The following is a 27474-nucleotide window of genomic DNA, read 5'->3' as shown; positions in this document are numbered from 1 at the left end:
CATTTTATCTGACTAGGCTCCACAAAGCAACCAGCCAGCTAGACAAAACATTTGAATGCTTAGGTGTATGGAGGCCAGATTTAACTCCTTACAAGTACCGGTTTTGAAAGCCAAGAGTTGATGTGACCATTCTTCCCCTTCTTTTGAGTGGTGAGGAAGTGAAAGACAGGATCTCATTTTCCTCTAGGCGATTCAATCTAGCCTTTTTCCTTATGTGCAAGCTGAGGAAAAATAACACCATAACTGACATTCTGGCTGAAGAATGAAGACAGTCTGCTTCTCAAGAATAAAAACTCTACAGTTAGTTGCCAGAACCACATTACCCAGCAGGCTCGCTCTGAGCTTTTGTTTTGGTCACCCTGCTGCTTCCCAGGAGAGTGTCATTTCACAAAGCAGCCAAAAACATGGCAGTGTTGAGGGAGTGGACATTGCCCAAGCCCAAGAGAAGAAAGGAACCAGTACTGGCATGCAGCAGAGAGCCTTAATCTGACCTTGCTTCCTTTTATTTATTTCCTAGCTTTTTCTTTTGCTGAATGAAATGCTAAGTAGAGACCTCTCTGAGATCATCAGCTCAGTAGCTGCAGTTTGCTGTGCTCTGTGGTGTCAGGAAGAAACATCTCCCAGAGCCTTGAGCATTGCACCAGTTTGGTGACCTCACTAGCTTACAGTACACAGCTTGCAGCTGTGGTCTGGGGAGACAGGCTGCTGTGAGGACTTTGCCTCAGCACCCCTCCAGTGATGGGGTGATCCAAAGAGAATTATTTCTATGAGAAGCCTGTTATAGCACAGTGGGCTGATGAAAGCTCATTAGCACAGTAGGCATGCATTTTGAGGGACAGATTCCATGACATTGCTGGCATGATGCAACATTCGCATTGTCTAGAATGACCTTTCTGCATCAGGATATCATTTGCCTTTCTGTTAGCTCTGTTTGCCTCCTGAGCTATTGTCTAGGCACAAAAATCTCAGAGATTACTTTTTTCACAGGTATGTTCCTGATGTCACAACAAAAAGCTCTATGAAATTTTAGTCTGACTTTCCCAGGTTGATGCACTGATTTAAAGCCTTTGGTTCTTGTGATATTACTGGCTAATCTCCAGTTTGGTGGTCATTTGCAAAAGACCTAAATCTCTGGAAGCCTTGTAATTACTTGCATTACTAACATGCTGGCCTAATGCTAACGCAGTATCAGACCTCTATGGAATTACCTCAGTGTGACAGTCTTGTGGCTCCATGATCTCCTCAGCCACAAGAGGCACAATCCCTTCAATCCTCTGAGCAGCAACCATGGCACTATGCAAGACAGAAATTCTGTTTTCTTCCCCTTCCTGTCAATTCCTGCACCATTGGGTATCACTATCTGACTGTTACATAGGTAATCTAACTCAAATGTTCAGCTACTTCATTTTTAAGGACAGAAATTTTCTCTCATTATCTTAGGAATAACACAATGATTTTTCTTCCTGCTCATTAAAAATGCTGCAGGGTGAGATACTCATCTTGTGACAAGGACTGCACCACTACATTTGTTCTTGTCTCTTCACTCCATAAAGTACTCAGATATTCAAGGGCCACCTTCCAAAGTCACAGGCTGCCAGTTCTGTTTGACTGTCAGTAGGTAGACACTCGATTCTGGGGACGTTATAAATTTACACAAGGGTGTTCATTTTCCATGGCTAGTTATTTGAAGGTAGCAGGTGCTGAAGAAGTGTAATGTGTGCACAGCAACCATCTCTGAAACTGAAGAGAAAACCCTGGAGCTCAGCAGTCTCCTGTAACTTCAAAAGCACAGTGTGAAGGGAAATAAAGGTTATCATTAGTGAGCAGATTAAATGTAACAGCTATTTTTATCTGAACCACCCCAACTGGCCCCTTATCATCACTCAAAGTAAGCCACAAAAGAATTAACATCCTTCAATCCAACTGTAAATTACGATTTGGTATAAAGAAGACGACATCATTAGGCAACCAGAATCTTTTCTTCTTCAAATTGGCCTTTATTTTTGTAATACAGTGTTGTTATCTTGAATTCAAAAAACTAGTTTTGCTGTAGAAAACAGTGGTCATTCTTTCATTATTTTAAAAATGTTGTTTCAGCATGAGGCTTTTGAAGTGTCTGATTAATCATTTTTTTTTATTATTTTTATTTCCAAGTTGTAATGTAATAATGTTGGAGAGCAGCAATACCATTTCTACCATAAGATAAACGAAGTAGCACAGAATTATGTATATTGGGGTAACATAATGAAACAGAAAGGAATAGTAATAAAATTCAGTTTACAAAAATTGTATTTTCAACTAATTTTTCACTGCAGATGTACTGATTTTGCTCAACAATTAATAAAGAGACAAATCTTGTTTTTTCTTTAAATGCTAATATTATGCAAGCAATCATTCCTCATCTTCAAAATAATTAATGTATCACTTACAGACTTTTAAAAGGGCTTACAAATGCATAACTGATGCACAGATAGTTATGTAAGTCTTAATGGAGATCTACAAGGTATTCTTGGCATGAAAGTAGCAGCCATAATTAACAACCCCATGTGAAGACCAAACATTGTGGAAGTTTAACTAGGAACATAGCAAACTAAAATGGCCATTTTAGCTGGATAATCTCATCTCTTACTAGATAAACCTGTATGTGCAACTGAGGAGCACTAGACTGACTGGTAAATGCAATAGAAGCCTCTAGGAACTAAAATGAAGTAGTGCTGGGGATCAAGTCCTGGCACAGTCAGGTCACTCTGTCACTGCAGAAGGATGCCCCACCAGCAGGGATAATACACTTAACCCTAAGTCCTCTCCTCCAGGAGAGGGAGCCATGATCTTCCTCAAAAATTAAGTCCGAAGTTACAGGAGTTTCTTTTTGCAACTGCATGCATGTGATCCTCAATATCCCAGCCAAGTTTTAAATGGGAATCGTTATGACGTGTTCTTAATTTCCTGTGCAATTTCCACTTGCCAATTCCTCAGTAAATACTGCGCCTTTAAACAGCTTTGCTGTTCGACTGTGGAAAGAGATGCATTTTAGTAGTGCGTGAAGCAAGCTGCCCTCTTGCCTCACTAGTCAACTGCTTGATTAATATATGATCAGTTACTTTCCTATTATGGTAGCATTCAAGCACTCTGAGTCCTAGCTAGGAACCCTAATGTGGTTACAAATGCAGAACAATTAATTCTCCCTCCCGTCCTCCACCCCTCAGTACCATGACCTCTAGAAAAGTGTATTCAGCAATAAAGTTTAAAATAACAACAGGAGAACTTCCTCAAGGCTGTCTCCTCAGCTACTCCAGCACGCTACCACTGTGGCTCAGGCATCATCCGCAGCTTCTCTAGAGCATATAACACTCCACGCAGCCAATGTCATGGCTGGAACTGTTCCTGCCTGGCCACAGTGGCCACACCACATGGACAGGACCCTACTTTGCAGGCAGGGTGGATAAGAGCACCCTGGGGTTTTGAGGGAAATAGAGTTTTGCCCTATTGATGCAAGCCGTGCTGCACCACTTTACATCAAAGTCAGAGAAAAGGCTTTAACTCATTTAATTTTCTAATAGAGATGTAGCCTCCAGCACTTCAAAACACTTTGTAGCTCTAGACCGCTAGGCAACTGAATCAAAATGAGTTGGCACTTGCCATTAATAATGTGGTGACCAACAGTGCGTGAGAGCCCTTGCAAGGAAAATGCGAAAGAATGTTTGTCTTCCAATGTGATGCTGCCTCCCTTGTGTTGCATAATGGCTTCATCTTCCAGGAATGCTTCCCTGCTTCCTCCCCCCCCCGCCCCAACACCCCTCTTTACAGTTTATAAGGGTAGCTAGGGAATAAGCTAAGAGAAATAGCAGCGATCACAATATGCCACAGAGAAGTAGCAGAAAAAGAGGTTCAAATTCATGTACTGGCAAAGTGAGATGAGCTGGGGAAGGTGGCACAGGTTATAGAGGAAAAACTGTCAATCAGAAAAAGGAGAGGAGTCAATCAAAAGAACTGCAGTATGGAGTCAGAAGGTGTTTCTCTTCACACACAAAATGAAGAAAATGAAGAGCAAGATTTTTGCCCTGCACATCTTCAGAGCGGAAAGTAAGAGCAGTTTCTAGACATCACTGTATACCAGCAGATTTGTGTTAGCAACTAATGAGAGTGCTATTTTAAGTTTTCACAGTAACTTTAATAAAAACTGTTATATGAGAGCTTGGAAAGTCACAGTGAGAAGATATCCTCCTCTTCTAAAATCCATCACTAGATTTTAATCACAAAGTATGTAACCACACACTCAGCAGTGGACAGTATCAGGTGTAGGAACTGAGCTTTGCCATTCAATATTACACTCTTAAGCAAAGGAGTAATTTCAGTATCTTCAATGCCTTATCACACAATATCAAAAAACAATTTGTAAGGAAGATTATCTGTAAGAAACATTTACTTTACTGCATAAATTAAATGCAAAAAACAAACAGCTTACATTTTGTCCAAAAACTGCAACTTTTTTTGCATAAACACGGGCACTGTTGGGTGAGGGTAACAGGATAATTACTTGGGCACAATCCCACCATGAAAAAGCCATAGCTTGAATACAGGTATGTGTCATGGTTTTTTAACATCTTGCACTACATGCCAGCTTGGAGTGCTTGTGGAGGCAGTTGGGCTGTTCTCAAAGTCTTGCAGATAGAAGAGGAACCTGTAAGGTTAAAGATTCCCAGGGAAGCAACTGGAGTCCTTTAGAAACAGACCAAAATTGTCATGGAGTACCTGATCCAGCCCACAGATTGAGCTGAACAGTCTAGGACAGGGGTTTCAAATTCATTTTCATCGGGAGCCACATCAGCCTCGTGTTTGCCTTCAAAGGGTCAAATGTAATTTTAGTACTGTGTAAACGTAAAAGTAGTTGCATTTGTGTATTTGGCAAAAGAAAGTTTGTCACTCCTCCATAAAACCAAATGCATCCCACCAGTAGATCCCCAGAGATGCAATGGATATAAACCCTCAGCTTCTGGAGCAGCTCCAAGGTAGTTCAGTCACAGTCTGAAGAAAGACCAGCATACTCTGATAGACATCTATTTACCATGACACCTGAGCTGCAAGTAGATCCTACATGCTCCTGCATCAATTGGCTTTGTAACTTCTGCTGCAACATCTACAAATGCAACCAGATATAGAGCAGAATTGACACAGCCTGGCCCGTAGTCTTAATGAACGCTCTGTATAGCGACGTTCTGTCACAAAAAATACAGAATTTTAGTGCCTCTGACTCCTGAAAGCACTTACCCAGCTGTAGTTTTCCAGCAAAAAGCAAAGAAATTCTGTTGTAGAAGAATCTAGGAAATTTCCACTGTTTTCTTTTGCTTCGGCTGTTACCCAAACAGAATCATTAACTCGAATTTACCATGTGTCCATTGAACACAAAAATCCACATTTTATGTTTATTTCCCCCACAGGCTGGTTTTCTTATGAAGAGAGGGCCTCCTCAGGAGAATGCATGATAGCACTGAAACAGCAGTAAGGAAGAGACAAATCCTGTGGCAATATGGCTCTGAAAGAGGATGAGAAGGAATTATACACTGGAGGGTGTTGCCAGTGTATTCCGGGCTGTCTTGCCCAACAGCCATTTGGAAAGCCATGTTAAATGTTATATAGAACTCATTGGGCCGAACATTTACAAATCGGATTCTAGCTAAAAAGCTGTGTCCAATTCCTGAGAAAAATTCACTTAACCTAACTTGGAATCATAGAATTATTTCAGCTAGAGAAGATCTTTAAAATCATCAAGTCCAACTAGAAAAAAAAAAATAAATCTTGCAAGTGTTTACATCAGACCTCATCAGCAGCTCACTTTAGAAAGAAACTAATGGAGAAAGATAGGAACTGCAAGGGTGCAATTCGTCTGACCTACTTTTAGGCAGATGTTTTTGGATAGCATGAATCTCACCCTTGACTCACCTTCCTATATTGGCTAGTTCTCTATTAGCTATAAAGGGAGTTCAAGGTGACTAGTTCTGATGTAGATATTGATCCTTAATCAAATTAATAACACTCCTTGAGCCTGAGTGGTGCCTGAACTACACATTGTGGAATTTCATATGAACACACTTATCTGCTATTTCATGTGAAATTCTTTCTCATCAAATAAATTATTTAGCCCTTATGAAAGGTACTACACTGAAACTGTAGAAGCTGAAAAATCTTATTTGCTTTGAGAAGGAAGAAAACAAAAGAAAGAGAGGCATACCTTCTTACAATACTCCATCTGTGTGCTTCCATTCCATTGCTAGCAAAGAAAGAACAGCTCGCCTTCAACATAGGGTCAAAACGAACATTTGTTCTCTCTGCTGAGATTGCCAGTGAAGCTGCCAGTTGTGCAGCTGATCTGGATCCTCTCTTGTTCCCTCAGGAGCTGACTGAACAGTCTGCATACATTTCTCTTTTTATAGATATATAGCTGAACAGACAAAATCTGTATTAGGACCTCTTGTTATCCTATTTATTTCAAGGATTGTGAATTTTTGTGCATGTATGTATGTCTTCATGCTATGGAGAGACTATTTCATGCTCAAAAGCCTTTTTTTTTTTAGGTGTACATCAGTAAGACTTCTTACATTTCCCTAATAAGGGATTACAGTTAACACTACGACAAGCAATATCAAATGCTTCATATGAACAAGCAGGCAAATGACAGTTGCTGTGAGAACTGTAAATTGAATTTGCAAGCTACTGCAAACACTAAAGCTCTGCTCTGCTATTTAGCTAGTAATGAGGCAGGTGACAGCTGCTGCCATTCTGATGAAGAGTGGAGATGCTCAAAGGAAGCTTGTTGCACCTAGCGTGTGTCAAAGGCAGCCATTACTTGACTGCAGGACTGAGCGTACATAATGGAGAAGAGATAAAATAGGTGAGTGAGATGTATTGGGTGTGCTGGAGAAGACAAGTACCTTTTAAAAGGTATTGCTAGCCATGCTTCTCATTGCTGCTCCAAGTGAAGGAAAGCCCGCATTGACATGAGACTATTGCCTGCATGAAGTGCACAGAAAACAATAGTGACCACCTCCTGGTGCAGTTTCCCAACATGAATCCCCTCTCATTCCTCCCTGGGTCCTGCACAGCACCTGTTGGCGAGGAGGAGGCAAAGCTTTGGCACAAAAATCTTAGCCAGTGAGCACTCAATAGAGAATTCTGATTTTATAGGACAAGTAAACGCACATGTTCTTTAAATGCCAAAGCACACAAGTTATTGCTTCATTATTCCTTAATGGAAGAAATACAAGCCCCTCATACATCCTTGTTGTAATCTTTTTTCCGTCCCCTCCCCTTCTGTAGAAACTGATACTAAGGTTAATATGATTATTGGTTCTGAAACAGAATGTGAGCATGGATCTGCACTTCCACAAATTTCCTCTCACGAAGTAATAGGAAAGACTTCATTGGCACATAGGAAAATTTACTGTTTGGCATAAGGGAGTAAAAAATGGCAATGAATAGAGTCTCTACCAGAGTGGGAATGAATCCAGAAGGGCAAGGTGTCCTTCTCAGCAGCTTGTTCATTACTTATAGACGGTTACTGTATTGTGAGGCTCAAGCCTGGAATTCTAACATGTCAATACCAAAGCTCTGTGTGATTTCTCATCCCTGACTTCAGTGTCTGCATTTATTGAATGAGGACTGATAGTACAGAGTAATGTGATTTTCCATGCCTTTTCAGAGTAGCAGAGATTAATAAGCAAGGTCAGGCACCAAAGGCACTAAACAGTACCTCAAATCCCGCCTTTACTTAATTTTTACTTCTCCTCATCTCATAACAAAAATAAAATTCCAGACCTTCTAGGTCCCAGGCACTGACTCGGCAACATCCTCTCTTGAACTTGATGCTATTTCAGATAAAAGGTGGAGGGGTTTTTCTCCCATAAGAATGCAGTTATATGTTCTGACAAATATCTAAGGTGTAGATCATTAAGGCTGGGTTGCAGTAGGCTTATTCTCAGGTGTGTAACACCTTTTAATAGCCTATGTATTGATTAACCACACATTTATTTTTCTAATGTTGGTAAAAGCAAGCATGGCTTTCCAATAAAGTCTTAGTGAAAAGAGAAGGTAGATCCATATTCCTAGCTCTTTATCTGTATCAGGAGGTTATGGAACAGAGAAGTGAAAATGGTCTTCATTATCCTGACAGATGGTGCACTTAACAAACCCACACAGTACACTGAGGACAGAAAGGAAGGTTGTACATGCTTGAAGTGCAGCACATTTCTGAGCTGCCAATTAAAGTAGTGGCTATGAAGTAGACACTGGCCCACTGCCCCAGCTCCCTTCCAGCCCTCACAGCTGTAAAAAATGATGTTTGTCACCTGGAGCATTTCCTGCCTGCTCCTTCTCCAGAAGGGACTGTCCCTCCTTTTCTCACAGCCATCTTGGTCCAGAAGCACCTCCTCTTACTTGGTAATCCCACCTAACAGGGTTCATGCACAACCACCCTCACTAAGGTACCCATAGTGCAGCCCCATTCACCATTACAATGTACATGGCCTTCAGACAGAGGAACAGGGGAGTGACAAAACGACAATGATCCATATGCAACATGTTCCCCTGTATGTCTGTGACTGGCTTTGTGTCCCCATAGTTCACAGTATCACAGTGTGTTTGGGATTGGAAGGGACCTCAATGATCATCTAGTCCAATACCCTGCTGGAGCAGGAACGCCTAAGTGAGGTCGCACAGGAACGTGTTCAGGTGGGTTTTGAATGTCTCCAGAGAACGAGACTCCACAACCCCCCTGGGCAGCCTGTTCCAGTGCTCTGCCACCCTCACTGAGAAGAAGTTTTTTCTCAAATTTAAGTGGAACCTCTTGTGTTCCAGCTTGATCCCATTACCCCTTGTGCTATCGTTGTTTGCCACCAAGAAGAGCCTGACTCCATCCTCATGGCACTCACCCTTTATAGATTCGTAAACATTAATAATGTCACCCCTCAGTCTCCTCCAAACTAAAGAGACCCAGCTCCCTCAGCCTTTCTTCATAAGGGAGGTGCTCCACTCCCTTAATCATCTTCGTTGCCCTACACTGGACCCTCTCCAGCAGTTCCCTGTCCTTCTGGAACTGAGGGGCCCAGAACTGGACACAATATTCCAGATGTGGTCTCACCAGGGCGGAGTAGAGGGGAAGGAGAACGTCTCTCAGCCTACTAACTACCCCACTTCTAATACACCCCAGGATGCCATTGGCCTTCCTGGCCACAAGGGCACAGTGCTGGCTCATGGTCATCCTGCTGTCCACCAGGACCCCCAGGTCCCTTTCCCCTACACTGCTCTCTAATATCTAATTTCCCAACCTATACTGGAACCTGGGGTTGTTCCTGCCCAGATGCAGGACTCTACACTTTCCCTCGTTAAATTTCATTAGGTTATTCCCAATTCTCCAGCCTGTCCAGGTCCCGCTGAATGGCAGCACAGCCTTCTGGCGCGTCAGCCACCCCTCCCAGCTTAGTGTCATCAGCAAACTTGCTGATAGTACACTCTATTCCCTCGTCTAAATCATTAATGAATATATTGAATAATATTGGCCCCAGTACTGACCCCTGAGGCACTCCACTAGATACTGGCCTCCAACTAGACTCCGCACCATTGACTACCACTCTCTGGCTTCTCTCCTTATGCCAGTTTGCAACCCACCTCACTACTCTATTGTCTACACCACACCTCCTCAACTTAGCTGTGAGGATGCTGTGGGAGACTGTGTCAAAGGCTTTACTGAAGTCAAGGTAGACCACATCCACCGCTCTGCCATCATCCATCCACCTTGTTACATTCTCATAAAAGGCTATGAGGCTGGTCAAGCATGACTTACCCTTGGTAAAGCCATGCTGACTGCCCCTAATAACCCTCTTATCCTTGATATGCCTTGAGATGGCACCAAGGATAAGCTGTTCCATTACTTTCCCAGGGACAGAGGTGAGGCTGACCGGTCTATAATTACCCGGGTCCTCCTTCTTGCCCTTCTTGAAGACTGGAGTGACATTTGCTTTCCTCCAATCCTCGGGCACCTCTTCCATCTCCCAAGACTTGACAAAGATGATGGAGAGTGGTCCAGCAATGACTTCAGCCAGCTCCCTCAGCACCCCCGGATGCATCCCGTCTGGACCCATGGATTTATGGATGTCCAGACTATTTAACTGCTCCCTAACCCTGTCCTCGTCAACTAAAGCAAACTCCTCCATTGACCTGGCTTCATCCGGGGTCTCAGGGGTACAGGGCTCCCCAGGACAGCCTCCGGCAGAGTAGACAGAGACAAAGAAGGCATTCAGTAATTCTGCCTTCTCTGTATCTTCTGCCACCAGGGCACCCACCCCATTCATCACTGGAACTACATTGCCTCTGGTGTTAGTTTTATCTGCTATGTATTTGAAGAAGTTCTTTTTGCTGTCCTTGACCCCTCTCGCCAGCTGTAATTCTAAGGAGGCCTTGGCTATCCTAGCTGCCTTCCTACATCCTCTAACAGCAGCCTTATATTCTTCCCAAGTGGCCAGCCCCTGCTTCCATGACATGTAAACTCTCCTCTTCTGCTTGAGCATACCCAACAGATCCCTATTCAACCACACAGGCCTCCTGGCTCCCTTCCTTGACTTCCTACGTGTGGGGATGCTCTGATCCTGAGCCTAGAAGAAGCAATCTCTGAATGTAATCCAGCTATCTTGGGCCCCTTTTCCTTCAAGCAGTCTTGCCCATGGGATTTCCCCCAGCAATTGCTTGAAAAGGCCAAAGTTAGCCCTGCTAAAGTCCAGGGTTGCAATTCTACTTGCTATTCTGTTCCTGCCACCCAAGATGCTGAACTCCACCATCTTATGGTCACTTCAACCCAGGCAGCCCTCAACCTTTACTGCTTCGACCAGACCCTCCTTGTTAGTGAGGATGAGATCCAGCAGTGCATCTCTCCTAGTCGGCTCCTCCACCATCTGCATGAGCAAGTTATCATCAACGCACTGGAGGAACCTCCTGGACTGTGGCTGGCTGGCTGAATGGTCCTTCCAGCAAACATCAGGGAAGTTAAAAATCACCCACAACAACCAGGGCCTGTAACTGCAAGGCCACGCTCAGCTGCCTTGTGCTGGGAAGACTTACAGAGAAACAGAAAGAAATGGCATTAAGCTCTGCAGGGATTTCAGGAGGTGGTCACTACACTTGTTCATTCAGTAGTTAATTTTTTTTTTGTTGTGGTTTGCCTTGTTTGGGTTCTTTTGGTTTGGGGTCGTTTTTGTTGGTTCTGTTTTTTAATTATGGTTATTTTTTAATAAAAAATTGCGAGTAGGTGTTGGTCCTTTATTTCAAGCACAATTACAAAGAAAAACCCATACAACTTCCAGACAATGACTTAGGAAGTGCTAGCACAGTAAACCTCAACAAGGTTCCAAAAGATATTTTTTGCTATAGGCTTATAGTAAAGTCTCCCTGAAACTCAGAAGGTGTTAGAGTGGTTTGCTTTTAAATAAAATGTTATAAACAAAAAATGCAAAAACAATTTTAAAACAAAAGGCCTTATTGATGTGAAGTTGTCTGGAAGTAAAGGGTTCCTATTCTTTCTGTCTTTGATTTTACCTCACTAAGTTTTCACCTGGTACCTTTTAGCAACTGCTATTTAAAAACAATTTTATCAGGAAGGGTGGGCATTGGTTTAGTTAAGTGCTGCAATTTCAATTAGACAGTTATTAAACCCAGTGCCAAATAGTCTAATTGACATGAAAAAACCTAACTGAGGATAAGGAATAAAGGTTTTCTTCTTGCTTCAGTTTTATGTTTATTGCACACAAAGCTATTTTAAAAGAATATTAAGGTTTCAAAGCTGAGCATGAAAAAGTTAGTAAAAGACAAACTACCAACAGGCAACTAATTCAGTCATTTTTAGCACAGACAACTTTAATTCCATAAAATTTTCGACTTTGCAACTTTCATAGTCTTAGGAACATGTTTGGCTTCCTAGATTTTAAGAAAAAAAATGTGTATTCTGCTACAACATATGGACACCCACATGGTTCCTCAGAGTGACTGCTTGGAACTGTTAGAACCATCATGTAGACCTCTTGTTTTAATGAAGTAACTGATCATGGTGGTAGGCTGTTGTCTCCTATTTGAATGAGCAGGAAATGGGATGAGTTGCATATTTTGCAGATGGGTTTCATACAGCTGACAGGAAAGGAACAATGAGACAATGGAAGGCATGGGCTGCATGTTCATGAACTTCATTGCTCACAGATATCTTCAGAGGTGGTGGCTATTTCTGCTGCACCTTATCTGTATTAACCCAGAACTAGACCCAAATCTTCCCCAGCCTAGATCCTCATCATGGTTCCCAGCAGACCTCAACAATGCTGTTCGTTTACTGGGCTAGTGCTAGTCCCCAGAACCATACCAGGGCATCCCCTAATGTCAGAACTCCACCCCAGCCCCTTCCCACACTAGCTGGCTCCTGGGCCTTTTCCAGTTCTCAAATCCCAATCCATATTCCTCCCTTCCAGTCCTAGTTTTCATTCAGAAGAATCAAACCTTCCCTAAGATTTTGGGGTTCTAGTTTCCTGATGGATGTATTGAACTCCATCATTCTATCTTTGAACTCCCTGCTCCAGCTTCTGTGAAAATCTGGTTCCAAGAAGGAAGCACACTACCTCCTAAGCAACTGTATGATGTTTTGGGAACACAGAAGGGGCACCACAGTGTTCTTAGTTTCAGTTCCTAGCCAAAATGTGGTTTACAGAAGCATGTAACAGCAATTAAGGGAAACTATAATTTCCTTGAGCCTTGTAAAGACAGCCTCAGTTTAATTGTTTTAGTGCCTAATATTTGGCTCAGTGATATTGAGTTTTCATTAAAAGTAATTAACTGCTTCACTGAACTCATGCAAACATAAGACTTGTCTTTCTAAATATTTATAACTTAGCCAGTTTTGAAGATAGGAAAGTCACATTCCAGATGGCAAACCTTACATTTCTGTTCAAAATGACAAAGGTTCAAAAGAGTCAAAAAAAAAAAGGCCATGAGAAATGGCTTTTAATTGCTAGACATGCTAGCATTTTGTTCAAGCCTCATTTTTTGAAACAACTGGAATGACTCTGCTGAACCCTTCCACAATAATTCTGCTTGATGCAAGCAATCAACATGACAAATTTCAGCCTAAGCAATTGGATTTTGGCAAGGCTGTGTACAACTTGAAAGAGAGATTTTAAGCAGCAGCATTCAGCAGCTCCGTTAATTGGTCTTGCCACTAATCTAGATCATAAGAAAATAAGTGTATATGATATGAGTAAAAGAATGCAAACTAAATGAAATAAAAATAAAGGTTATGGATAGTTGGAAAAGTATCTTTAAAAGGGGTCAAAAAGAGTGTGATTATTCCTGTGCCGGTGTTTTGAGAGTTACCAATAATTTCTTGGAGTTTTAACCACAGGGGAAAAAAAATAAAAAAATAGAAAACAGTTAAGTCCCTTGAAGTGATTACATGGAAGACAAAAATCAAAGTTTTGCCTTACACGTTCTGGTTTTGAGCACTTCTCTGGCACTTAACTCTGCTACTCATTTAAAACTTCTCTAAAAAACATTTTCCCCTGTGTGAATTTAAGCTTTGACAGGCACTTTGAGTTCTGTTTGGATTTACAGATGTATCAAATTGTCAAAAACTCCAACCAGAAGCAGCACTTTAAGTAACACACATGGCTGACCAACCTCCAATCATTACTCCAGCCCATGTTTTCTAACCTATATAGATTCATTTTTCCTTCCCCTGTTTCTGCGTATTAGAAGCCCCATGAGTTTACGAAGTTAGTATCTATTAATAGAAGAAGGACTAGAAATGTCATGCATTTTCTCTGCATCAGAAAACACAAGCTGGGTTAGTGGAATGAGGACTTTAAGTCAGGACTTAAATCCCTGACACTGCCACTGTTGGCATGTGCCAAACGCACAGTATATAGCACATCCCAGTTGCACTAAAACACACCTCATTTTCTTCACTGTTCAAATTTTAGACCTGAATGTAAGCAGAACAAATTAAATATTTTTTTCTTCTCTCTTTTCTCAGAAAAAGAAATATCTGTCCTTCCTTCCCAAGCTAATAAGGCAGTGGCAATATTTAAAAACCTTGTTTCCAATCCCACTATTTTAAAGACTACTTTGTCTCTTAAATGTAGTGCTCTTCTTCCAGATGTTTATTTACTGCCTATTCACCTGGCTCTTGCTTAAATTTAGTCTGGAAAACAGTAAATGTTTTGTGAGACTGGAGAGAAATGAGAGACTTTGGGAAAGGGTCAAACATTACTCCAAATTACAGCATTAGTTAGTAACCTTCTCTTAGCAAATGCATATTCTTTACTAAAGACCCAGACATTTGCCTGGAAAAATAAGAAGAGAGAAAATTGGGCAGTTAGAGGAAGAAGTAGCATTTGATCTAGCTGTGCTGAAGAGACAAAATTCTCAGGGAAGGGGGTGGGGGAGACTGGGAGAAATAAAGAGGAATGAGAGAGAAGCATATCATGAAGGAGACAGTAGGAGTAAGCCAGAGAATAAACTCTGTAAAAGACAAAAAGAAAACTTTAGTTTTTATAATGGTAAGAAAAAAAAAGGAATACCTAACTTGACCCATCTTAGCAGCCTAGCCTGCCTGGAAAGACCAGGAATCACTCCAGTACCTTGGAATCAGACCAGAGCATCCCACTGCATCACATGCATCATCCCACTCTCATGGGAAACACTCACTGCCTGTGAGAACTGTGAGAATAAGGGGCATCACTATCTACTATCTACTTATGCAGGATGATGACTATTAAAGGCTTCAGTATAATGAATGCCTCTTGGGTCTTGCATAAAACAGCAGAAATCACTGCCAGAATAACTATGGCAATTTGCACCAACTGAGAATCTGAGTCTGTTTTCTGCCGCTTACCTCAAGCTGTGCAAGCTCTTCTGACCAGCAATAACCAGAACAATTTATTTATTTATTTTAAACCAAATCAATCGGAGCTTCCTCTGAAGAAAGACACTGGGGGGGACAGAACACCTCTTTTTGAACTAGCTGAACTGAAAGTCTATATTGCTTATTTTTTGTTTTCTGGCATGCTTGGTCAAACTTAAACTGTTTTGTCACATCCAGACAACATCACTTACAACAACAAAAGGTATCCCTGACACTGGAAGAGAAAGCTGGCATCTCTAGGCTGGATCAATCACTATCTCAGCAATCATACTAAAATGTTAAACTGTGATGAACCAAAGTGGAAGCTGTTGTCAGCCTCCTGCCGCTAAGCCAGGAACCTAAAAAAAAAAAACCAAACAACAAAACAAAAACACAACAACAACAAATACACAGCAGAATAGAAGCAGCTGCTGCTCTCTATCTCAACTTAAATTAGTTAGATGCTAGTTTCTATTCTGCAAGTTCAATCAAGAAATCCACCCCTAAATATGCTTTATGGCACTATATAATCCTGGATAAAACTACTTACAAGCACAGAAAATTTCTGTGGTATTCTAAGACTTGTGTGAAGCTTGAAAATAGAGTCAGATTTATGGTAGTCATAAAACCTCTCCATGCCAAGTTTCAAGTAAATTTGGAAGTATTTATACTTTGGAGCAGAAAACAATAATTTCTTAGTGATCTTCCATAGTACCCACTCCAAAAATAATGGTACTTGCGGATGTGCTTACATTTAGGTTCATCAAAACCTGAAGCTTAGAACCAAATGGAGTGGGAGTTAACATGCTCACACAGATACACAGGGGTGAAACTACAAAGCAGCACTAGTATCCCTTGATGTTGCTTTCTTCACTGAGTTTTTGTGTGCAGCATCTTCTACTGCAAGAAAAGGAACCAATAAAAGGAAAAAATTAAGTATTTTAATTCCAACTTGCAGAGAGAAATCCCATCAGAGTTCCAGACCTGAGCAGACGGAGGAAGAAATGCAGCCGACTCAATATGAGTGATAAAGCATGATTCAACTTTATTGCCCGAGATAGCGTGCATTTATACCAAATACCATAATTATGCATACTTGTCTCTATCTAATAGGCTAAGCACTAAAAGGTTACATTTACTTACTCCACCTACTTGGGTTTAGCTAGCTATGCGCATCCCGCATTCTTCTGACTCTTATCTCTTCAAGGATATCCTGACCCTGCTTTAGTCAGTACTTTTCCGTTCCCCCCTTTCCCACGGCCTAATAGACAAGCTAACTAAGGCCTACTTATGTCAACTAAAATGGGCTCTGCTCGTACAGTTGCTTGGTGAACTCATGTCCGTGCTCCTTGAGCCAATCCCTGACACCAACTCACTCTGGACCTCAGCCAGTCCACCATGTAGAAGAGAAAAATGCTGATGTTAGCAGGATTAATTTTCTTAAGATGATGAATAAAGATTAAAGTCTACACTAATTCTGCTGCATCTGAGAGCAGCCTCTAGATTGTGTTGTTCACAAGGTCTGCCTGTGGCATGGGAGGAATGGAAGGAATAGCCAAAAATTAGTTTTTTTGATGTTCTTCCATAACTGAATGGTTTTTAGCTGAGAGACCACCAGAGGACTCCATCTTAGGACTCAGACTCTCTTATTTATGCAGTCCCTTATTTAAAAGCTATAAGGACTTAAACAACAGTTATGACACTTTTCTCTAGCACAGGGCCACAGTTTCAAAGAGATCCAACAATGAGTGCAGACTAGGTCCATCAAAACTCCTGGGCACAGGCAAAACAGCTTCAAGTCTTGCACCTAGTCCCACTGGGCATATGACCCAGCATTCTAAGTATATACAGTATTGTTTATGGATTCCTCATGTCCAGATTTCTTTCCACTGGACTCTAGCAGAGCTGTTCCTTTCTCTTGAATTTGACAGAGAAAGGAACTTAAGCCAAAGGCTTAAGTTTGTCTGAGATGAGACAAAGTGGTGCTAATGGATAGAATGATGACTGATTGGCAAAGCCTGTATCTGTGTCCTCCACTGACAACATCTATCACACATTGATAAAAAGGTCCAAAACCACACATCTTTCATTTGTCTTCTTACCTTCTTAGCTAAAAGAAGCCAGGAATGCTTTTTTGCCAGCTTCTTCTAGGCAGCACGATACATCTTTGCCTCTCAGACAGACATCATGAGATACACACAGAGTAAAGTTACAAATAGATTCATTGCAAAGGTCACCAAGAAATTTTTGGTAAAAAAAGTTACAGCTGTCTGCTTTATGAACAAGATCATTAGAAGAGATTATAATACACCTGTGCTTTGCACTGTCTGCTAGTAATTCATCTGCTGGCTGCTAGACCAAGAGGTAGCTGCTTCAGGATGCCAAACAACCTTGAATCCAGCTGTCTCAGCTCTGTCTAGAGATCCTTTCCTATGTAGGTTCTGTCCCCTGTTATCTGAGGTGAAAAGAACAGGGGTATCTGATTCTCATCTGTGCTGTATGGACATCTGTATAAGCAAGGATGGGGTATACGCACTCCCATCATTCCACAAGATAAGGCCAAAACATAATCAAAGATCTGGTTTTACGTGTGCATCCACATTTTTTCTCAAAAGTACCAGACCTGATAACCTACATTCAGCTCAGTGAAATCAGTCTAAGGCCAGAAGACTAAATATCTTCAAGCTTTGATATCTCCCATCCCACCCTTCTGTTTAGCTGTGCCATGTCTGCCACAAACTGGAGAATCCAGCCCAGAATTTTCTCCAGAGCTGATTCTTGCTACTTGTCAGAAATTTGGGTCAAACTCACTGCAGTGTCTATAGGGATCTCAGGTATTTTATGAACACCTAAATAAATAGTTATGGGGCAGGGGGGGTTAGGGGGGGAATAAAAAGTCATGCAGCATTGTTTAGCTGGAGAAAACAGTGCCTATATAAAGCAGGTAGAATGAACAGAAACAAGCCCTTGAAAAACAAAAGCAGAGGAAAGGACTGATCAAAGCTAATCTAAGCTTCAGACTGCAGAATACCAAAGCCACAATGTACCAGAAGGTAATGAACCACCACTGTGCAATAAAACTAAGGATGTGCAGGTGATGGACTCTGCCCTACACATTATGTTTGAAAGACAGGGTTATTGCAGCACATTCTGAGAAAGAAGCACTTCTGGAGAACCTATGACAGTAGAAATGACTTAGACTAAAAAGGCCATTACCAATCCAAAAGGCTAACTCTTAGCTTTCTGGCTATCAGTACGAAATCTGTAACTTAGACTAGAAACTGCAGAGGCCAGGATAGTTGCTGTTGGATTAGTACAGACGTATAACAAATTCCAACATCCTACATTAATGTACTGTTTTTCTGGCTGTTAGCCTGGATTTTAATTAGTTTGTGCTAATGAATTCATTTGTATATGTCCACTTTTTATTGGCAGCTTTTAGAGGAGCTGGTAAATTGGTCACTGTGGAGTGCCAGTGTTTCACTAAAACCTGACAAATAATTAGTGTTTTCCCCACCTAGACTCAACCAGCAGTCTCAGGGGATTTTAAGTACAAATTAGAATGAAAGATGAGATACTCAAAGTACAGTTAGAGTACTCACTCATCATCGACTATTAAATAATGTTACTGTGAGACCCTAGAGAAGTGCTGAGAGCTGAGTTCCAGTCTCTGGACTACCAACAGTATCTCCCAGGAGCTGCTAGAGCACCCTGCCCTATTTTCCACTGTGACTGTTGAAATGCCTCTTCCATATTCACTGTTACCCAAGTTTCTTCTTTTCTTGAGAATTTCTCCTTGGAAAAAATATGTATTTTTCTCAGTCCTTCCTATTTGTAACCCACTGTGGTCTGGGGGAGAAAAATAAAAAAAATGAACCAAATGTGTTTAACCAAGACAAATGCTTTCATCAGATCCAGTATCCTAACTAACAAAGACCTCAAGCCAAGAAATATTTGGATGTTTTCACATCCAGATTTCCATAGAGGAAATGGCTGGAAGAGCAGACATTATATGACTAGGATCAGTCAAGATCTAAATAAGGACAGAGTTGCTGGAGATTGGATTAAAGCAAAATTAAATGCCCATGTCCAAAACTGACATTCTGAAAAACCCTGATGAGCACCCACTTAACTCCAGAGATATACAGGCTCTACAGGACTTTTATTTTAGCATTATCCACAAATTCCTCTGCCTTGATAGAACTGAGCAAATCAGAAGCCATTTTATACCTAAATCAGATCACAATCTCTAAACACCAGGCTCTCTCAAGAACCTCATTCTGATAAGCATCATGTCACAAAAGAATGTTTCTCTGACAACAAGTGAAGCTTTAGGTCTCTCATACACATGTATACCAGTACAGCCAGGCAAAAAAGAATTTTACCCTTAACCTAGAGAAAAGTATGGAGTTTACTATTATAAATCCTAACAGCTCCTGTTCAGAATAAGAACCCAAGATACTTGTAAGCTTAAGTCCCACTTTGAGACACCCTTCTCTTGCATTGTATGGACAACCTAGGCACTTTACCTAAGGTCCTGAATGCCACTCTGAGCACCAAGACTGAAGGTGCAGCATTGTGCTGGTTCATGTTCTAACTCCTTTTTGCAGTCAACTGCTTTGTTCTGGTCACTAGTTCAGCTACAGACCAAATTTTAATCATGTCTGTAACAACACTCCTGCTGTTCTAAATTCTGGTGCCTGCTTACACAAAGGAGCCTGATAACTACCAAATTACAAGCTAATTTTGGAGCATCAAGCTAAGTGCATTAAGACAGCTGTGTGCTATAAATTAAAATCTTAAAAACCTTCAGAAAAAAGTTATTAATTGTCTGCCAAGTGGCTAACTGACAAGGAACTCTACAGTGGAAAAACATTTTCATTTCATTTACAAAACTAAGTCTTTTGAAAAACAACAGAAAAAAAGCTATCATATGAAGTCAGTATATACAGTCAAAATGAAGAGTGAGGTTTCTGCAAAAGTAAATCCTGGTAACCACTGCTGTGCATTGATTGTGTTCCTCTTTTATTTTTCACTTCCACTAAATTAACAAACAAAAACAACAACAAAAAAACCCACAAAAACAAAACAAACAACACAACATGCTACTGAGCTACATCTGCCTCTTGTAGCCTTCTAATCATCGAGATAAATTTGCAACCCATGGACTTCCAGTGCAAATATGCTAACTTACATATGCCATTGACTCCAGTCTTGGTGCAGCCCCAAACCATCCTTGATGATATAGTGACATAATTGGTTTTACTAGGGTTATCTAGGGACTGGCTAGACCTGTGTCCTTCATTTGAGTTCCCTCCAGCAGCAAAGCAGAACTAAGTGTTCCTCTTACTGGAGTATTGAGGACAGCATGGTTTCAAATGAGTGCCCATTTGTGGAATCAAGCCAGTGCATGCCAGCTACATGCCAGTCACGGAAAGAAGTCTCATGCTCCCTGGTGCCCACTCAGGCAGCACACTGATAGTTACAGGCTGACTTCCAAAGGAAGTATGGCACTTGTTAAAGGCATAATTTCAGTTCTGCCTTTCCTCATTAGCATTTGATGGAAACTCCAGCATATTTATGAGTCATCTAAAAAGCATAAACCACCAGCGTCAAAGCTTTATTTTTTTTACTTCAGGACTTTTTTTTTCCTTCCTAATGACCTAGTCTGATCTTTACAGATCAGCTTCTCAGAAAGGATTAGGGCTTCTGCCACCTTTCAGGTGCTTAGACATTCACAGCATTAGGCACTTCCCGAGTGCCAGCATCCCAGTGCTGTCAGAATCTGGATCCAAGTCCCATTGTTACTGTTGAAAGGACAAAAACTGGGGGCAGGGAGAGGGGCAGCACACACCATCTAACTCAACGGGTCTGTGGTCCTCTTACCTACTGAAACTATTAACTACTGTAGCCAGGTTAAGTGATCATAGTTCACTATTATTTCCTTGGGATGTTTCTAATCTCAATATTGCAGAAATGCTGCAGCTCTGCTGATTTCTACCTCCTGAAAAGGAGTAGAATGTATGAGTGACCATGTGTAAGTATACATACTTATATACATGTGTTTATTTCTCACATTCTTAGAAATGCAGCAGAATTTTTGGGGTGCACTCGGAGATCATCACATGTAAAGAGGCATACAAGTTTCCAAAGTTGTATGGAGGCACTGTGTACAAAACAAAGATCTCAAATTAATCAAGTTATTCTTGTAGCAAACTGGAAAGAGATGGACTGGGGCAAAATTTGTTATTGTTATCTCTATTTTTAAATTCTTGGAAGTCACTCTGTTACTATGGTGGTGAGGACCATATAAGTACCTAGACAGATATATTTAATACTCCTACTAAAAATGAAAGGGGTTTTCACGTCTTAAAGCTAGCTAGGACCTTATCTGTAAGCAAGAAAAAAGTTTATTTCAAAATAATTTCATACTTAAGTGCTTAAAAAGAGAGTTTAAAAAGCTGAAATCATTCTATGGTTGTACTGTTCTGCTTTGCTTTTCCCTGAGACTTCTGCATTCAATTTGTTCTCTTAGTACTTCATCAGATAGGAAACCATTCTTTTCCTCTCCAGCGCAGTTTCAAGGAGGAAAAAAAATCCCAAAACAACATGCAAGAAAAAAGCTACATGAGACTATATATGAACATACACCCAGACACCTTTTGTGTGCATATGCTGAATCCTTTGTGTCAGTAGATAGACTTATTTGGTAGTCATGAGAGTATTTATAAACAATAAACATGAAATCTTGCAGGGGATACCAAAGACAGGACATAAGCCAGACTATATGAGCACTGTTGGCTCTGCTAATTGATGAAACCTTCAGCAGAATATTTTTTTTTTAAATAGTTCTGCCTAAACATTTAAAAAGGAAAGCTTCTTATTACCAGATGAAGCGCAGCAGTAATGCACAGTGTCAGACCCAACTTGTCAGGTAACAAGAATAAGAACAGTATCTGCCCTCTTGTAAGTATTATGTAAATTTAAATAAGGTATATTTGTTACTTTAAACTCCATTAGAGGATCCTCTCCATGAAACCAGATTGCCACTGCACGTGTACAGACATGTGAGGGTAGGTAAAGCTTCAGTACAGAAAGTGTCTACTTTATCTCACACTTTAAAACATTGCTTTAAAAGTTTGTTGCTAGATAGATATCAAAAGCTGTTGATACAAATTTTTTGTGAACAATCTGTCATTGTCATCATTGCCCCAAATAAATAAGCATACAGTATTCCTGTGAGAGGATGGACTTATACCTGGACTTAAGAAATGGAAATTCACCTAGAAGAGGAAATAAAGTTCTTGTATAATTCCCCTCTCTTCATTTCAGCATCCTCTCTAGGGAAGATCTGTGAACAGAGTACTGCTATTAAAGGTTCAATCTGTCTTTAGCCAAGATGTTGGCTGCCTGAAGAGATAAACAGACCAGTCTAGGCAAAAGATATACAGGTCAGGAGAGGACCTGAGACATTTAGTTTGGTTTTAGGGAAGCTTTATGTGTACCCATCCCCAGGAAAACACACCAAAAAAAAAAAAATCAAACAAAGTAGATAAGATTGCCTGCAGTGTTTTTTGCCATGCATAGCTCTGCCTTGAGATGGGATTAGTTTAGAACTGTTTACTTAACTTTTGTCCCAACTCTCATATGAAACACTCTCAGCTACAGATCATGGTCTTGAGTTCACACAGGATTTTTACACCTTCCTCTGAGCCTGAGCAATCTATACATAATCAAGTACAATTTATGTAATTATGCTGAAGGTTGAAACACTTATTTAGGCTTTGTGAAGGTGTTACATTATTTGATGGTTGCATATACATCTAGGAATGTTGCTGAGACACAGACTTCCTATTTTAAGATGTGGAGGATGAGGCACACCAAACAATTCTCATCTCACTTCCTAAATCCTCACTAGTATCATCTATGTTGATTGAGATAGGAGATAATTTGGCTCTGGACATAAGTTGAAAGAAGTGGAAGAGACTGCATTACTGTCTGGGAAATCTGGGAAAGACAAAATGCACAAGGCATTACAGTGCTACAGCTCAGTCACTGTCTTTCCCTGTAAAGAAAGTGACCTCTAGACCTGGGCAGACAAAGCAAGCCATGTTCCATGAGATCCTTTGAATATTTACACAAATTAGCCTCATGTATTCCCTCCCTTTTCTAAATCTTTTTTCCACAAGTAAGTTTATTTGTAGGGCTGCTCCCAAAACCAGTACATTTTTACATAGTCATTGGAGAATATTAGTGGAAAATTAATTTCAAGTTCTTAAACAGATGTTTATATTAGACCATACTACAATAATGATTCTGGCCTCTAGCCAGGAATTAAACCTATATTAAGCAAAGCACTCTGCATAAATAACTATGAAGATGATTATTCACTCTGTCAGACCCAGCAAGATCCTTTATTGCTGAGTGCAGTATGTAAAGTGCAAAATTTCCCAGATTTCTTGAGTAGATGAAGCAGATAAATGGATGGTTTATTATACTGCAAAATGCATAGAATAGCTTACCAGAGAGATCTCTATTCTACCACACACAATTGTTTCATAATTCTTTACCATTATTGTTAATGTTTTCTAGAAGTGTTTAGATTTGAGTTTATATTCTCCATTTTAGATGTAAAAGATAATTTATTAACTCTACTGCTTCATTATCCTTATGTGGAAGCATTCCATGATGCACTGTATGGAGAGTAGAAAATGCAGAGCTTTTATTCATTTTTAGTTTTCTGACACCCCAAAGCAGAGAACATGCACTGACAACACCAGTGCTTAGGAATAAGTGAAGACTGAAATGAAAGGATTCACTTTTCAGTACAACTGACCATCTTGCCATGATTGTGTAAGCCTATTTCACTATAACATGTAAGTTCATGCAAAACCTACTCATTTTCATTTCACTTAGAACCAGGAAGTTATAGAACTCAAATAAAAACACATCGTTTTTATAAATACTCATATCACTGAATGATAAATCTGATACTTCAAGAAAATGATTAAGAAATAATAATGAATAATAAAATGGCTTATGTATATCAGAAGAAAGTCAGATCTATTAATAGGAAAACATGATTCTAAAATTGTAGACAGAAATAATTGGCCCTGATGTAATTATTTCCCTACCAGTTGTGCTAGGTTGTAAAGATTAGATTGCATCTTACCAGCTTGCAAATTACATAGCAAAAAAATGCAGGGTAAGGTGAAACAGAATGAGAAGTGACAAGTGTTAGCCTAGAAATAAACTTCATGACATTGCCAGGGTGGCAAGAAAAGTAGGGAAATCCTGTTTTCATTTAAGATGCATTTGCACACAACAGGCCAGATTAAACAAACCAGGTGTTCAAAAAGGAAATGATAGCTTCTTATCCCATACTGACTGTATTAGACAGATTCACACGGGAGGGAGTGCATGGGAATAGTAATGTTGTCTTCCCTTTGGATCTTCTACCATAGAGAACAGCACTATATAATAGAGTTTACAAGTCCATAACAACATGCACAACTAAATATGTCTTAGCTTTCTGATAGACTGAGGTCCTTCAGGACTCAGTGAGGTTACAGCAGCTACAGTTACATGGCTATATTCAAGAAGTTGCTTTTATGCAAGTGCATCTGTATATATAGTATTAGAGCTAAGCACTAATGTGGTGTTTCTTTAAAAATAGTCCTTCAACCAGTTTTCACCCAGGAAAATTAGTTTGTGTAATTTACTCCCAATAATATTTTTTTATTCCCACTCTAACAACAAAATGAAATTCCATAGACTTTGCTGACCACAATACAGTATGTTTTGGATGGAAAAGCTACTTGGCATGATATAGTGCCCACTGAAGCTATCAGGAGCTATTCCATTGATTTCACCAGCCACTGATGTACTAACATGAATCACCATCTGATTATGTTCATAAGCCATTAAAGGACAAATGACAACTTGTTTAAAAGGTGAAGATAGAGAAATGTCATCTAGGGGTTGTCCATCCAGTGAGGTCTTGAAAGTTACAGCAAAATTCTCAGTGCAAGTAAAAGTTACTCCAACATGAGTGTCTATTCAGTACTTATAATGCTGATACAGCTTCAAGAACTACCAGGCTTGTTGCTGGGGAAAAAAAAATATAAAAGAAGGTATGGTGGCATATATTAGACAAAACAGAGTGGAAAGGAATCCTGTCTGCTAGTAATCAGTGCTCTGAAAGAGAAGAGGAAGCTTTGTCACCCACACCTTATCACCTCGGTATCTGGAAGATTATTCCAGAAGGCAGATGAGGCTGATGAATGAAGGTCACATGTAGGTACAACAGTCCATTCATCAACATTACAACCAGTACAGTTTGTGTATGGGATTTTCTTCTCACATTATCACGAACTCTTGTTCTGTGGCATACCACTGCTCCAATATACTGGCTTTTCTGAAGCTCAGTCTTTTCCATTGCTTATTCCCCTGAGACAACAAGCAAGGCTGCTAGAAAAAGGCAATGGCAGTTCAGTAGAAACTGGGACTAAGCCTATATTTTTTGTGATGGAATCCTCCACTGGAAGGGAGACTAGCTGAGAGAGACCACTGCTGTGGTGGTAAGAACTAAATACAACTAAGGATATAATGTTGCTATCTAGCAAAGGTCAAACAAGAACACACATTCATAAGCATCTACAAAAACCATCACTACTATAAAATGAATCTTCAGAGATTTAATTTCCCTGAATGCTTTACAGTGACAGCAATGCCACACATGTTTAAAGAAGGAGAATACTGATTACCATGGTCATTAGTTTTCTCCAATTTTGAGCCAGCCTAGAGACAGACCCAAAATTCATTTTCTACAAACAATGCACAAACAAAACTTGACCCAAAAAAAGTGTCTCCACTGTATGGATCAAAACCCCTGAAAAGAGCTGAGCATATTTATCTGTTTTTAGGGCTAGTTTTAGCAGCTTTTCCTGATCTTGTAGTCAAGAGCAAAGATAGTGACCAGACTAGTTTGCATTTGCAGACATTTTCATAGCATAACTTTATTTTTCAACAAGAAAATGAAAGGGTTTTTGGTTTATCTCCCATTCCCCTTTTCAATGAGAGGTAAAGTTTCCTTTAGACAGGGAAACAGACATATGAAGAGGCAGCTGGTTACAGCAACAACATTGCAGGCTTTTGGGCCAAAAAACATGTAACAGAGGATCTACATTGTATATGTAGGCTTACAGCACACCCCAGTTTTCAGAGGAAAAAATAACTTCTGCTTGAGTTCTAACTACACAGAGCTAATAAGGACAAAGAGCTATATATTTCTGCTTCTTTGATTTAGAATTTAATCTCAAGTTCAAAGTTATGATTCTGCTTTATTTTCATGCAAGCATATGGATTGGGGAGATCAGAGGACTCTGTTCCATCTCCCCTGCTGCTCCTCTTTTATGTAGTTGACAGGTTTTTTTGTTATAATTTTATTACAAAAAAATAATTGATATCTATTTGTCTAATATTAACTGCACATCTGCCTGTTTATATTATACCTAAAAACTATGCTACCACTAAATCATATATAATTGTAAATTAATGATGCAGCCTTTTCTCACTCAAAATTCCCTTTGAGAATAAAAGTATTTGGTTTTTAAAAGGCTGCAGGATCAGTAAATCTAAGCTAAACTTGACAACAGGACAGTTTTATTCGTTAAGAAATTCAAGGCAAATGAGCTCAGTTCATAATGTGCTCAAACAGTAAAGAGAAAAACATGCTTCCCATGCTGCCCAAATGGCTGACATAACTTAGCTTGCTTTCCTTTCCTGTTAACTTGAGAATGCAAATGGCTTTGCTGTCAGGGTATGTTTGTTCTCACTAATTCAAGATACTGTAACAAGACAATATTTATTCCTTTTTTCCCCACGCTAATTTGTATTTTATCATATTGGGAACATCATCTACAGATTTCATTTACTGTAACATTATGCAAACAGCCCTTATGGGAAAGTCACCTCTCTGTATTAGGAAAACTAAGTATGAAAGTTCTTAATGTTTTAGGATATGTTGCTTTGAAGGGCTCAAAAATTCTGTTCAGACCAACACAAAAACCAAAATGCTTTTTCAAAATAACCACTCAAATATTAATATCTCATCTTGGAAAACCCTTGGCTTTTCAGATAAGTGACTTATGTTCTTCCTGTCTTTCAGTAGATAGTATGAACTACCAGAACATATTTCAATTATAATTGGATGATAAAGCAGAAGCAGATCACATTTATATAGTTTAATCCTTGTCTTGTTCATGAATGTCTATAAACTGACACTGCCTTATATTTAACTGGGTATATAATTAAAGCTGACCACAATCTTTTCCTTTGGAAAATGTTTGATGGTGACTGGATTTCAATCAAATGATAATTTGTGCGTAAAGCATTTTTGCCTCCTACAGGAAATAAACCGAGATTTCATCTAAGAAACTATTGCTCATTTCACTGAAAATTCAGTTTGACTTACTTTCAGAAAAAAAAAAACAACACTTCCAATTAGAATTGTTTGTGCAACCAAAGGGGCAGAAATCAGCTCCTGCTGG

At 40.0% G+C, this 27474-nt stretch overlaps 1 protein-coding gene across 1 annotated transcript in view; it reads right to left on the bottom strand.

The window, feature by feature from the left end:
• PCP4 (Purkinje cell protein 4) overlaps window positions 1-27474 on the bottom strand; it is a 55828-nt gene that overhangs the window by 7508 nt on the left and 20846 nt on the right. The window lies entirely within an intron of this gene.

This window comes from Columba livia, chromosome 1 (genome assembly GCF_036013475.1).
Source record: "Columba livia isolate bColLiv1 breed racing homer chromosome 1, bColLiv1.pat.W.v2, whole genome shotgun sequence".
In the NCBI taxonomy this organism is placed as follows: Eukaryota; Metazoa; Chordata; class Aves; order Columbiformes; family Columbidae; genus Columba; species Columba livia.
Note: the sequence above shows the minus strand (reverse complement) of the source record. Positions and strands in the feature narration are given on the sequence as shown.